Raw genomic sequence first — 12,439 nt, 5'->3', positions numbered from 1 at the left:
CTGACAGGAGGTAATACATCTTTAACATGTGACTGAGGTTATGCTGCTAGACAATTCACCGCAATTTCAGGACGCTTGGAACTATTTCATATCTAACCTACCCATTCCAGCATTGCAGACACTGTGAAAGACTTCTAACGAAACTTTGCCAAAGAATCTTAGTATTGCAATAGTCCATTCTTGGTAAATCACCACAAAATATTGACATCATTAAAGTGTCCAGGTAATATTATTATTATTTATTTCTTAGCAGACGCCCTTATCTAGGGCGACTTACAATTGTTACAAGATATCACATTATTTTTACATACAATTACTTTATTTTTGTACACATTGTTTTTACATACAATTACCCATTTATACAGTTGGATTTTTACTGGAGCAATCTAGGTAAAGTACCTTGTTCAAGGGTACAGCAGCAGTGTCCCCCCCCCCCCCAGGGATTGGGCCCACAACCCTCCAGTCAAGAGTCCAGAGCCCTAACCACTACTCCACAATGCTGCCCCTATGTACAAATAACTGTGAACGTGTGCACTATCTTCAGTAAAGTAATCAAACAGTGCACAAACAGTGCTCTGATTTAGTAAGCAATATAGAATTAACTGGAAATAACATACTGATTGAATTTAGTGGCTGATATATGTTTAGTAAAATAAAACGTTTAGCCTTTTGTGCTACATGTGAAGTAGTCCAAAATTAACATGAAGCATGTACACTTTTAAACGTGACACCTCTTCTGTCGAGTAATCTATGAGAGTCATTTCCACACTTGTTTAATTAGGTATAGAAGTGGATAAAATGGGGCTGTATTATGGACTAGGGGATGACACAGGGCTCTAGCTGTTTTCCAGAAGCAGCACATTCAAATGCAGAAATCATGATTGTGGCTGTGGTATGGATCCTATAGTAGAAAGATACATTTGAAACAAAAACAAATGTAATATTCCTTTTTATCATTTAGAATAGCTTAGTTCAGAAAAAATAGCTTTATGAATAGAGCCTGTGACCACAATAATCCCCTCCTATATCTGGAATTACCAGTGAGGTATTACTAACCAAACAGTCCAAAACCTTTGGTAAGTCTGTCTTTGAAATTGAACTGTTTACTCGTCCATTGTGAGTAAATGTGGGTCATTGTTACAGAATTCTTACCAGTGTGCAATCAGGGCTCAGGGGTACATTTGGTTAACTGAAGATCAGGCTCTCCAAATCTAAAAAAAAAAATATATATATTATAAATTATTATTACTACTACATTGTACCTGTCACCTGTGTGGTGCAATGGGTATGTTGCATGTTTTTGTACACAATTACAATCTAACTTAGTCGGTATGGTGTCAAGAGTACTTCCCTCAGCTCTCACTAGATGGCAGCATTAACTGCCTTCTTGTTGACTCAGCAAGGCAAATCCTGGCTCTTATTCTCTGTCAGCTCAGCAGTAACTGTATTCATAGTTTTACGTTTCGAAAGCCTTGAATTAAATAAAAAAACAAACAAATATTCAAAAAGAATAATTACTAAAATCTTTTTTTTTTTTTTTTTTTTTTTACATATGTATGCTCTCAAAGTATAGTTTTGTGGTGTGGAGCTTTTTAAAAAAAATGCAAGCACAAATTTAACAAATGTTAAATATTAAAAAAAAAACTCCATAAAATCCATTATTACCATTTAAAATTAGGAGGAAATAAGAACAAAAATATGTTGGAATATAATGGTACCAGAACCTAATAATACAGTACCACTTATGTCATGGATGTCAATTCAGCTACATTGTATAATATTAGTAATTATTTGTATTTAACATACTAGTTTGTACTTAGATGCGTTATTTAGTTGTTACGTTAAGAAACGAGGCAGGGGTGCTGGGACTAGTGGTGCTGGGGTTGCTGCAGCACCCCCTATCTCGAAATACAAGAGTGCTGTGCACCTGCACGTGCAATGACGAATCCAGATGGTTTCGTGAATCTTATGAGCCGTGTGCAGTACACTGCGCATTTAACATGGCTTTTGAACACAAACGATAATAGGCCAATCAGCGCTGGCTGTCACAAAAGGGGCGGGATATTTTATAAATCGCAAGTAAAGCCCTGGAGCCTTCTTTGACTGTTCTTTTGTACAGCGACTACTGTAAATAAAATACAACTGTTGAACCTGTTTTTACAGGTAAACTCTTCTAAATTTCAGTATTTAAGTGGATTATAACACTGTATGCTAATTTTCGATGTGTTTGCGGCAAACGTTTTTATTTATTTATTTATTTACTTAAATAGATAAACAGCTGATGCTCGCTTCATTTTACTAACATGTTTAACATAATAGCAACCCAATGGATGGCTTCCATCATATACAAGGGTTACAGTTTTGTTCAATGGCTTTCAGTGCCACTGAAACGAGGTATATAATGTAAAACGTGTAATTCACGAATTTGTATGCATTCTGAACAGTGCATTTCTAAACCGACTTCATTTAATAAGACCAGTACACGTCGTCAAAGCCTCGTTTTCTGCATGACAACATCATGATCCCCCAGTGTACCGTTTGAAAGCCCCGTAACTCAAACTGGTTACACCCAAGCATAAATCCATTTGGTAGCTGCAATTCCTTTTTGTAATGCGTTGCACTAGTATGTTGGAATGTAGTGGTTTCCATGGCATTTCTTTATCGCGCTGGCCAAGGAAAATAACGACACCTGTGCGTTTGACAGTAGAAATTGTATCATATCCAACTGAAATACTCCAATTTATATAGGCTTATTTTAAATATATATTTATTGTATATGTATACATAGCCTACAACTGTAACGTGGTGCAGTAAATAAATCAGCACCTTCAGTCTAGACGACACCTGTTTCTTCACCCACATAAACTAAAACGGTCATGTGCTGCGTATGAACTTGTAATGTTATTTTGTTTGCAGCGTAATCGTTTTTGCTTTCCCACATTTTATATTTAAAAAATGCGGGGGCATGTAATACACCTTTAAATATGCATTACTACAGTCATTTTGTACAGAAAATATATACATATATTATGTATTAATGTATTTATTTAACTATAAAATCGTTTTGAATGTAATTATTAGAAACCTATCGTTGTGTGCATGTGCGATTCTTCAAAAAAGTGTTTGTTGGTGCATGCAACATTTGTATTAAATAACGGGCTTTCTTTGAAATGTTCCAAGATTTGACGAGCTCCAACACGTCAGTATGAATAAAACATCAGTATGTGTTTTAATTCAGCTTCATGTTCGTGGCACAAGGCTTTTCACCCACTGACCGTTTTTTTTTCCAATTTGTAAAAATAAATGTATAAATCAATCAATAAATAAATAAATAAATAAATAAATAAATAAATAAATAAATACATAAATAAATAAATAAATAAATAAATAAGCATTTGAAATAATTATCGTATTTGTTACCATATGCAACATATTCACAGTTGTGGAGAATATAAGACTTGGTTGTGGTTCAAATTCTTCTTTTTTTTCTAACCATAGGGGTTTATTCCATTGCTATTGATATACAAACGTAGGTTATAACCTGTTGAACATATTGTTTTAATAAATAAATACATTTCAATAAATACATTTTTAGTGGGTCATTATTTTCCTGTGTGTATGCCTGATGTGGGCCTATAAAATAACTTACAAATATATAGCACTAGGCACTTACTCAGATTTGATTTACTAAACTTTGTCTTCCAAAAACTTCTTTTAAATTTAAATATGTGGACCATTCAAATAAATTAATAAATCCAAACATGTCATATCATTGTAGTTTAGCTATTCAATTTACATGTAAAACGGTCAATAATAGGTATTAACAAAAGAAACATTTTTAAAACGCCTTGAAAATTTAAAGAAGTTTAAACGTTTTATATATTTATGTATTTGTTGTTTTTACTTGTTGTACATGTTTGTTGTTTGTTTTGTTTATTTGGAAGATAATGTCGACCTGCTTAAGCCTAATTTAGTTGCGACATTAGGCCTAACGCCGGTTTACCGGTAATATATATATATTTAACACTTTTTGTTAGCAAGCAGTTGTTAGTTCTCCAACCAAAACTTTTAACTAACTTTAAACTAGTCCAAGGAAAACCAGACACCGTTGATTAGTTACTGTTTAGTGTTTTTTGATAAGGTAATGTTTTATTTTATTTTATTTATTTATTTATTTTTGTTTTTTGATAAGGCAACGATGAAACTTTTATATTAAATAACTGTTAGTTCTCCCCTGCTAGCTCTCTGCACAATAAGCGCTCAATCAAAGTTGCCACACCGGTTAAACTGGATACTTATTTATATTATTATTAAGAAACCCACAAATGACTTTACATTTCCCAAATGATGACTTAATATACAGCAACATTCACAAATTACCTAAGAAGTAGCACCATTGAAATTAAAAAACAACTGCTTCATCTTTGTAAATATTGTAGACAAATAATAACTTGTAAAATATATTGCATTTAATTGAAATAAAATATAATACATTGCTAAAATTGTGCTTTAATATGTAATAGGCCTAACAAATACAAAGTGTGTGTATATCCCCATTTCTCCTAGATCCAGACTGCTAAACCTCTTTGAAGTTTTTGGCTGATGGATAACCCACATAATAAAGTTTATATCCTCATATACTTGGAAAACTGCGTGCTGTTAAAAAATGAAGTGATGTCAGTTATAACAACCATTTTAAATAGAAACATTTGTCGATATCTTTGAAAAGAAGGCTTAAAGAAAATTGGGTTTGCAAATGTGTTAAAAAATAATACATTGCTTTAGTGCTAAGCCACCTTATGAGATCAAAAAAAATGCAACCTATCAAACCACAGAAGATATGACAATATAACTGCTTCCTTGTATACTTTAAATGGCCCTTGACAGACGCTTACCACGTAGCTCTGCAAATAAATGACAATGTACCTGGAATTTATCATGACACACTAACAGTTCCCCAATTGTGCATGAGTTGAGAGTGCAGACAAAAACCGAATACTCTAAAAACAATACAGGGGGGGCACCCTGTAATTAAAACTACGATTCCCAGAGTTCAATATAGCCCATTTTATAGAAAGATATCTAATAATAATAATAATAATAATAATAATAATAATAATAATAATAATAATAATACATATGCAGGCAATCGTGCAATACAGACATGCACACAATTAAATTTTAACGTTAAACAAAGGCCAGTCATGACGTGCATTTGAATGATACACATATTTTTTCCACGCCAGTCTGAAATGAAAACAATACCATACATAACATTATAGCCAAAGAAGCATGACTTATAATGTACTGTTCGGAAACAAATTAACCAAAAATACATAAGCATTTTTAACAATATAATTAATTGTTATCAAATATATGCTTCGAATTTATTTTAAGAAAATAGCATCACCCAACAATCAAGAAATTAGAATTTCCTTTTTCTTGTTTTTACTCCTACTTATTACTCCTTAATTTAAATTGTACATTAATGCCGTAATCATGTTTTTAATTATTATTATTCAAGATAATGTTGTTTTGTTGACAACTGCATGTATCTTTCTCCTACTCATTTCTCTTCATGAAAAAAAAAAGATTGCGCGCTCTAGCAAATCAAGTATCTTAAAAAATATCTGTAGTGTTTGAGTATTCTGTACATAAATGCTCCGTTTGTGTATATCTAATTGCCCATATGACGCCGAACCAAATACTTCAGATCAGACCTATTAAAAGCATGCCATTTCAATTTGTATACAGTGCCTTTAATTAATGCATAAATACAAGTTTTCTTAAAACCATGTTACCTTCCTGGAATTATCATTAGACATGACCCATCCCGATAATCTTCTGTCACCGATTCAGGCTGTCACAGCCTCAGTCTTGTACTGATGCGTAAATACGCTCTAAAATGGAGATAAAAACAAAAAACCTACGTACTGTAAGGAAGAAAAAATAGACACAGCACCTCTTGCAGTATAGGAGGACTTTACACAACCAGACCTTCGCAGTATTTATACTGTGGCTCTATACAGTATTTACAGTGCGATATGGCTGTGTGTAGTCCCTCAGTATCTACAAAATACAGTTCAATATGGGGATTATCTCTGATTATCTGGAGTAAAAAATAATAATAACAATAATAATAATAACATGCATGTAAATCTACATTACACCTGAAACACGACTTAAAAGTGGTGATTCTGCGGGAGACGTGTTGGTTTTGTTTTTTTGTTTTTTTTAAGGTTCAGCATTGAGGAAAATTGAATTTATTTTCTGAAAAGGAAATCTGATTTTTTAGATTTTAACCAATGCTTAGCCACTGACATAGCACTCAGTGAGCCTTGTGTAAGCAGTCTGTACTCGTTTTAGTACACCGGTGTTTGTGCAATATGAGCAGCTTTTTTGTGAAAAGAACATCTAAAAGTGAAAAAAAATATATAGGCTCGAGGCAGGTAGCAATAACCCAGTTTATATGTGTTGATATCCCGTTAATTAATGATGTTCCTCTTTTATTTGTGCCTAATCAAATGTAAATAAGAAATTTGTCCACACTTTTGTACACAATTAAAATAGTTGTAGACGGTTGCAAATATTGCTTATTATTATTATTATTATTATTATTATTATTATTATTATTATTATTATTATTTATGTCCCATGGTTTGTGATTTATCTGGAGTTTCAATGCATGTGGAAATGTATCTTAAACTGATATTCATTCAAAGGGCTGTCATGCCTGTGTCAGTAAACGCCTCTGGTAAATTGAACATTTTCTGAAATGGCTATTCGTCCATCTGAAATCTATTGCTTTATGTGATCAGAATGAATGGATATACAAAAGCTTATTCGCATATAGGGCAGATTCAATTTGTTTTAGCTGGTGAAAGGGGTCGTTATTCATGATTTTCTTCAATCAATCAAAATTTGAAAAGTGGATGCACAATTACTCTGTTTATTGCATGTATTTAGATTTTCTTAAAACGAGTTTTTAATCCTCAGCTAAAAGTTAAATGAATTGCGCCTTGGAGGTTTTCGCAACACATTATTTTATTAATGATTTCACCCCAAAACAAACTAGGCTGCAGAAATTACACAAGAGCGGACAACAGAGAAGAAAACAACGACCTGTTAAACGATAGTGGTTTGAAAATGTTTTTCAAAAATAGTATTTATTCTCGCCTCTTGTTAAAAAAAAACCATTGTAACTAGAGTTTCTCGTTTTCATTCGAAAGTACCTGACTAAAGTGACAATGAAATGTGGTTGTCTTGGCAACAGTGTTTCCTACGTCGTTGCAGCCACACACAAAGCGCTTGTAGTCTTGTTATTGCGCTTTCAATCTACTTTACACTACAAAGGTGAAGCAGAGAACTACAAAATCCACTGTCCTTTGCGGTTTTAAAGTTTTCATGTCATCAATGTTATTGACACTGCGCTTGTCGCTTCGGTTGTATTTTAATTCGATTAAACTGTGAAAACACACGTTGTAAGGTTTTTCTTTCAGTTTTGGCTGTTACAGTCCATCTGACAGTAAAGAAAAATTGATAACACGAAACGTCAACACGCGTCAGAAAGCAGTTATAAAAGTTGGCAACAGTAAAAAAAAAAAAAAAAAAAAAGGAATAACTTATTTTCTTGCACCACACCGACAATGTCACACACCTTTGTCCACAAGCCGCAGTACATACTAGGCTGAATAGAAACAACGAAGTTAACAGTACCAGTCGGAGCAGAAACAGCAGCAATGCATCCACTGACGTTTCTAGTTTGGGCACGACAAATAGAAAATAAAAAACCTCTTCCAGCAACATCAAAACCACAGGCTGCAGTGAACCAAAAAGGACAACCCGTACAGACACGACACACGGTGCAGCAGAAGTCACCAAATAAAGCACAAAGGTAAATTCTGGTAATTTTGTGTTTATATAACCAAAAATCCATGTTTTGGAGTACAATTCAGTTAAAAAAAATGTACTTACATTTCTAATTTGAATGTTATTGAATCCAAATGTTCTGTTTTAAAAAGCGATATATACAAAGGATCCACCCTGGAAACGTTTTTTTGTTTTTTTTACACACCAATGGTAAACAGAATATATGAACCCATCCACACACACACACATTACAGTACCAACTCTGTACCAACAGCTGAATATTTGTTCTAAATGAATTGTGATGCCATTGGTGTTTGCCAGTGTTGTGGCCTCCAATGGTATTTTTCTCTTCTTTCAGTATAGGAAAGCCCTGCCTAATTAAACCTTTTTATTATTAATTTTGCAGTTATGGTGTGTTTACAGTAATCCCTCCAGACCAAAAGAAAAGTAATGAGCTTCAAAAAAGTATGTTTAAATATGTTGTTGCCCAGGGCTTTTTATACATGTCATGTGTGTCAAACCTCTATTTTTCCAGTATACAAAAGATTGCCATGTGGCCTCCCCAGAAAAAGGCTTCAGCTGTTATTTTAACATTTTAGCATGCAGATGTTTTAATGGGTATCGGTGATCTATTTCGTCATCTTTTGTCAGGCATCTAAGTAAATAAGGGTATTACAACTTTATTTATTTTTTTACATTTAATACTGTTGTTTTCCTTCATCATTGTGAATTCAGACTTTTTATTTCTATTATATTCCCTTCACTTTGAAACTTTGAAAAACTCTGAAGGGATAACAACAGAGCAGCCGACTCCTTTGTCCAGCACCCATTCTTTTTCTAATGGACAAAAGACAACTACAGTCCCGTTTTTATAACAAGTGCTTTGCTATCCTGCATTACTGTAACAGTGGGGGAGATTTCCTCTTAAAAGGAAACCCTGTCCATTACAAAGAGAATTTAATATACAAGTGGACACAACATGGAAGAGATGGCTGCTCTATATTCTTATATCTTTTGGGGTGGTTTAAAAGTCCACAAAAATCAAAAGCTGAACTAAAAAAGAGTGAATAAGATACTGAAGCCAATTAAGTGCACTGCAAATTGATTCTATATTACTTTATATAGTAGTATATAATGAACTGAAACATTGATGTTAATATCGTAGTGTAGAAGCAGAAGCTGAGCTGACCGCTTTGGAGATCCCCAAAAAGAGAAGGTCCACAGGCCAAGTGTCCATTACCTCAAGTACTGTAGGTGAGCAAAAAAACAAACTGTTTTCTGAGAAGAAAATAACCCCCATTGTTTACACCAACAATAGGCCAAAAACATGTACTTTTCTCATTTGGACATATCAGCATAGTAGAGTAACTTACACAATGTGTATTATTTGATGGACTTGAATGTGCATGTTGAAGGTTTTCTACCCAGTAATCAAAAAAAAATGTAATACAGCTAATTTGTTAAGCATCCTCATAGATATTTCAACAGCTCATATCTCAAAAGCCCTTAGAGATACTGACTACATAGTGACTTTGTGTTATGGAAACGTTTTTGATCATTTGTTATTAGGGGTTTTCAGGTTGATAGAGACTAAATCCTTAGAGATATTGGCTTCACATCCTATCTCGGAGGCCATTGAGATCTTGTCTTTATACATGTAGGTTTACAAACTGTGCAGGTTAAACTTGTCACCATTGACTTCTGACCCAGTATGGCAAAATTGAGATCTGTGTCTGCATTACACTGTACTAGTGTATATATTGGTTTTGTTAACAAGAAAAAAAAAAAAAAACATTCTCGTTCTTATTTGCATTACCTTATGTATTACTGCACTTCTATATCGTCCCACTAGGGGGCATATGTTTACAGTGTATAGTCTAAATGTCAAAAAGCCTTTTCCTTTGGACAGTGATTAATTACATCTAGCACAAGAAACATCTACTGATCTTCAGAATAGATAGACAAATAAAAATGTATCTCAGCACATTAAAAGGGAGACCAGCAGTAATATTCGAAGCAGATATATTTTAAAGCACTGGTTGGCAATCCTTTAGGGGACAACCTGGGATACTCATGGACCACAGGTTAGGAACCTCTGGTGTAAAGGACAAGAATTACAGAATTAAGTTGTTATATTTTGCAGGGGGCAGTTTAACAATGGAAGAAGCAAAATCACAGGGAAAGGAGAAAAAACTTAGAATTAATTATTTTGTTTCAATTAAGCATTATGTATTATGTCTTAATTAAGCAATGTGTAACTATTGTGTTATATTAATAGGTTTACCAGTTTTATGCTACTTCAAATGTAATTTATATTACCATCAATACCATAAATTTATAACATGGGTTTTGATAGAAAAAATATATATTTTAATTCTGCCCTTTTATTTCAGGTCTTAATAAGCAGGTTAATAAACACTTGAATCAATAATGAATAAGATTGTATTATTTTATACATAAATATGCAATTTAAATGAGTAACTTATTTCCTGGATTTTACTGTACTGGACAGTCTGTTTAGTTGGCAATCCCGTAGAATATAATATGTTGTCCATCTTTAAACTGTATGCCAATACACTTCTGTGTTTTTTAAATATGATAGTAAATAGCCATGTAAACTAGATTAAAAATGCCATGCTTTCAATTAACAACATGTATAGTTTTAACTGGTCATTTATTTTTTTCCGTTAGTTATTCTTTGGCACATACAATTTAAATATATATGTAACAAATACAGCACAAATCATTTGGTAAAGTCAAGCTTGTATTGTTTTTGTAATCTAAAGCATTATTCTTTTATGTTTTACAGCTGAAAAGTAACAAACCTGGAACTTCATCTGCTGCTCAAGAATAAATTGTTTGACTGATGTCTGATGTCATTTTCTGTTAACGTCTAGAAAAGTGTGTTTATATTTGCCATAAATGCTTATGGGACCTGTTGAATGTGCAAGTTTATAAATAATAATAATAATAATAATAATAATAATAATAATAATAATAATAATAATAATAATAATAATAAGTGATACAAGTTAGTTTATGAAACTGCATTTGCTCCTGATTTTCACATTTCTTAAAGTAGGTGTTTTAAGAATACATTTAATTCTTTTCTGACGTGGATTAATTTGTAGTTACGTATTTTAAAAATATAATTTTAAAACTGTAAAATGCAATGCATATTTGGATGCATTGTGTAAAACATGCTATATATGAACAAAAATCTGTGCTTGCATTTCTTGTTTGTGCACCTGCCACCTTTTGACATTGGACTCTTGTACAAATATACTTGTGGTATGTGGTATTTTCTTAGAAAGAATGCAGTAAAACATAAACTATATTACGCTAAGGAATCCATGATGTAATGGCTATGTGGTTGACTCCCATTAGTTGGTAAGTAAAGTAACAGCCCTAGCTCTCTGTCAGAACTATGCATGACCTTCTAAGAAATCTATTCTAAATCTTACTCCTTTCTATTTAGATGACTCTTCGACATTCATTTTCTTTAGATTTATGGTGTCTTTAAAAGCCATTATTATACCAAGACTTGCAAAAGATATTCATTAGCAGGGGTGTGTTAAGAGTATCAGAACGTCTTTATTCTTGAACTCTGGCTTGTGTCTACTGCATGTTGAAATGCTCAGCTGAATTTAGACATGGACTATACATTCATCAACAGTTATGGTGACTTATTTGTATAATCTATTCATCTCCTTTGCGGAGAGTATGTAGCCTATATGCTACATCAAGTTTGCAATACGATGATAACTGAACAGGTTAAAAAAAAACCCACAAGTTATGAGCAACCAGATGGCAAAAGAACGTTCTTAAAGTGCCTCACTTTCTTTTGAACCACTTCCATTACAATTTACCCAATGTCGTATTTTCAGTGCTATGGTTTCCAGATGGTAAAGACTAAACTCTTTTGAGATAATAGTTTCAAATTCAGTACACAGCTGTATTTTGTGATTCACTATTTGTGGGCATGGTGCCTTTTGTGGCAGGAACTTTACAACTCTTTCTCAGTCACACTGTCTACTTAGTGTGTGACATTCAAATGACAAGTAAAAAACGCAATATAAATATTTTCCACGATTGTGTATTTTACACCCGCTTCATGAAGTTGTACCTGTATTAAGTTGACCAGACATCCCGCTTTGTACGGGACAGTCCCACTTTTGGAACACTGGTCCCAGTGTCCCCAGAACCATTCTTGGGACGCTTCTTTCGTCCCAAGAATCTTTCCCAGGGCACTGGTAACAGAAATTATACAATATTGTATTTGCATGAAGGCTGCTGCGTTTCTATCCTATCAACTTAATTTTTTGTGTGAAGAGGTCAGACTACTGTAGTCTAACAATAACGGTTCATATTGTGTTGCATTGTGTTGGAATTATATGATATTTCTATATCTGTGTGCAAATGACTTTGCTTCGTGTGTAGCTATAGGCGACTATTGCGGAAATCAACGCTGTCATGTCACATCACTGTGCCATGTTTACAATGCAGTGCACTGAAGGTTGTCATGGTTTGAACACTCTCTGCATTAAAATAGCCAATCACAACAATAGGA

General features: G+C 33.4%; 1 protein-coding gene and 1 long non-coding RNA gene across 8 annotated transcripts in view; one reads left to right on the top strand and one right to left on the bottom strand.

The window, feature by feature from the left end:
- phc3 (polyhomeotic homolog 3 (Drosophila)) overlaps positions 1–5,911 on the bottom strand; it is a 29,829-nt gene extending 23,918 nt beyond the window's left edge. For 6 of the 7 annotated variants that reach the window (XM_034028964.3, XM_059034572.1, XM_059034573.1 and 3 more), the window contains exons 1-2: positions 5,802–5,911; positions 1,153–1,211 (exon numbers count right to left, since the gene is read on the bottom strand). The gene's annotated coding sequence lies outside the window, so the exon portion shown is untranslated. Of the gene's footprint in view, positions 1–1,152; positions 1,214–1,353; positions 1,472–5,801 lie in introns of all 7 variants that reach the window. The other variant, XM_059034571.1, reaches the window with a different exon arrangement.
- Positions 5,912–7,424: 1,513 nt separating this feature from the next.
- On the top strand, positions 7,425–12,000 carry LOC117416593 (uncharacterized). Its single transcript, XR_004546626.3, has 3 exons — positions 7,425–7,894; positions 9,035–9,123; positions 10,679–12,000. It is a non-coding gene; the product is annotated as an uncharacterized LOC117416593 (long non-coding RNA).
- Positions 12,001–12,439: the final 439 nt, after the last annotated feature.

Source organism: Acipenser ruthenus, chromosome 12 (assembly GCF_902713425.1).
Source record: "Acipenser ruthenus chromosome 12, fAciRut3.2 maternal haplotype, whole genome shotgun sequence".
NCBI classification, from domain to species: Eukaryota; Metazoa; Chordata; class Actinopteri; order Acipenseriformes; family Acipenseridae; genus Acipenser; species Acipenser ruthenus.
This window is presented reverse-complemented; position numbering and strand designations above follow the sequence as displayed.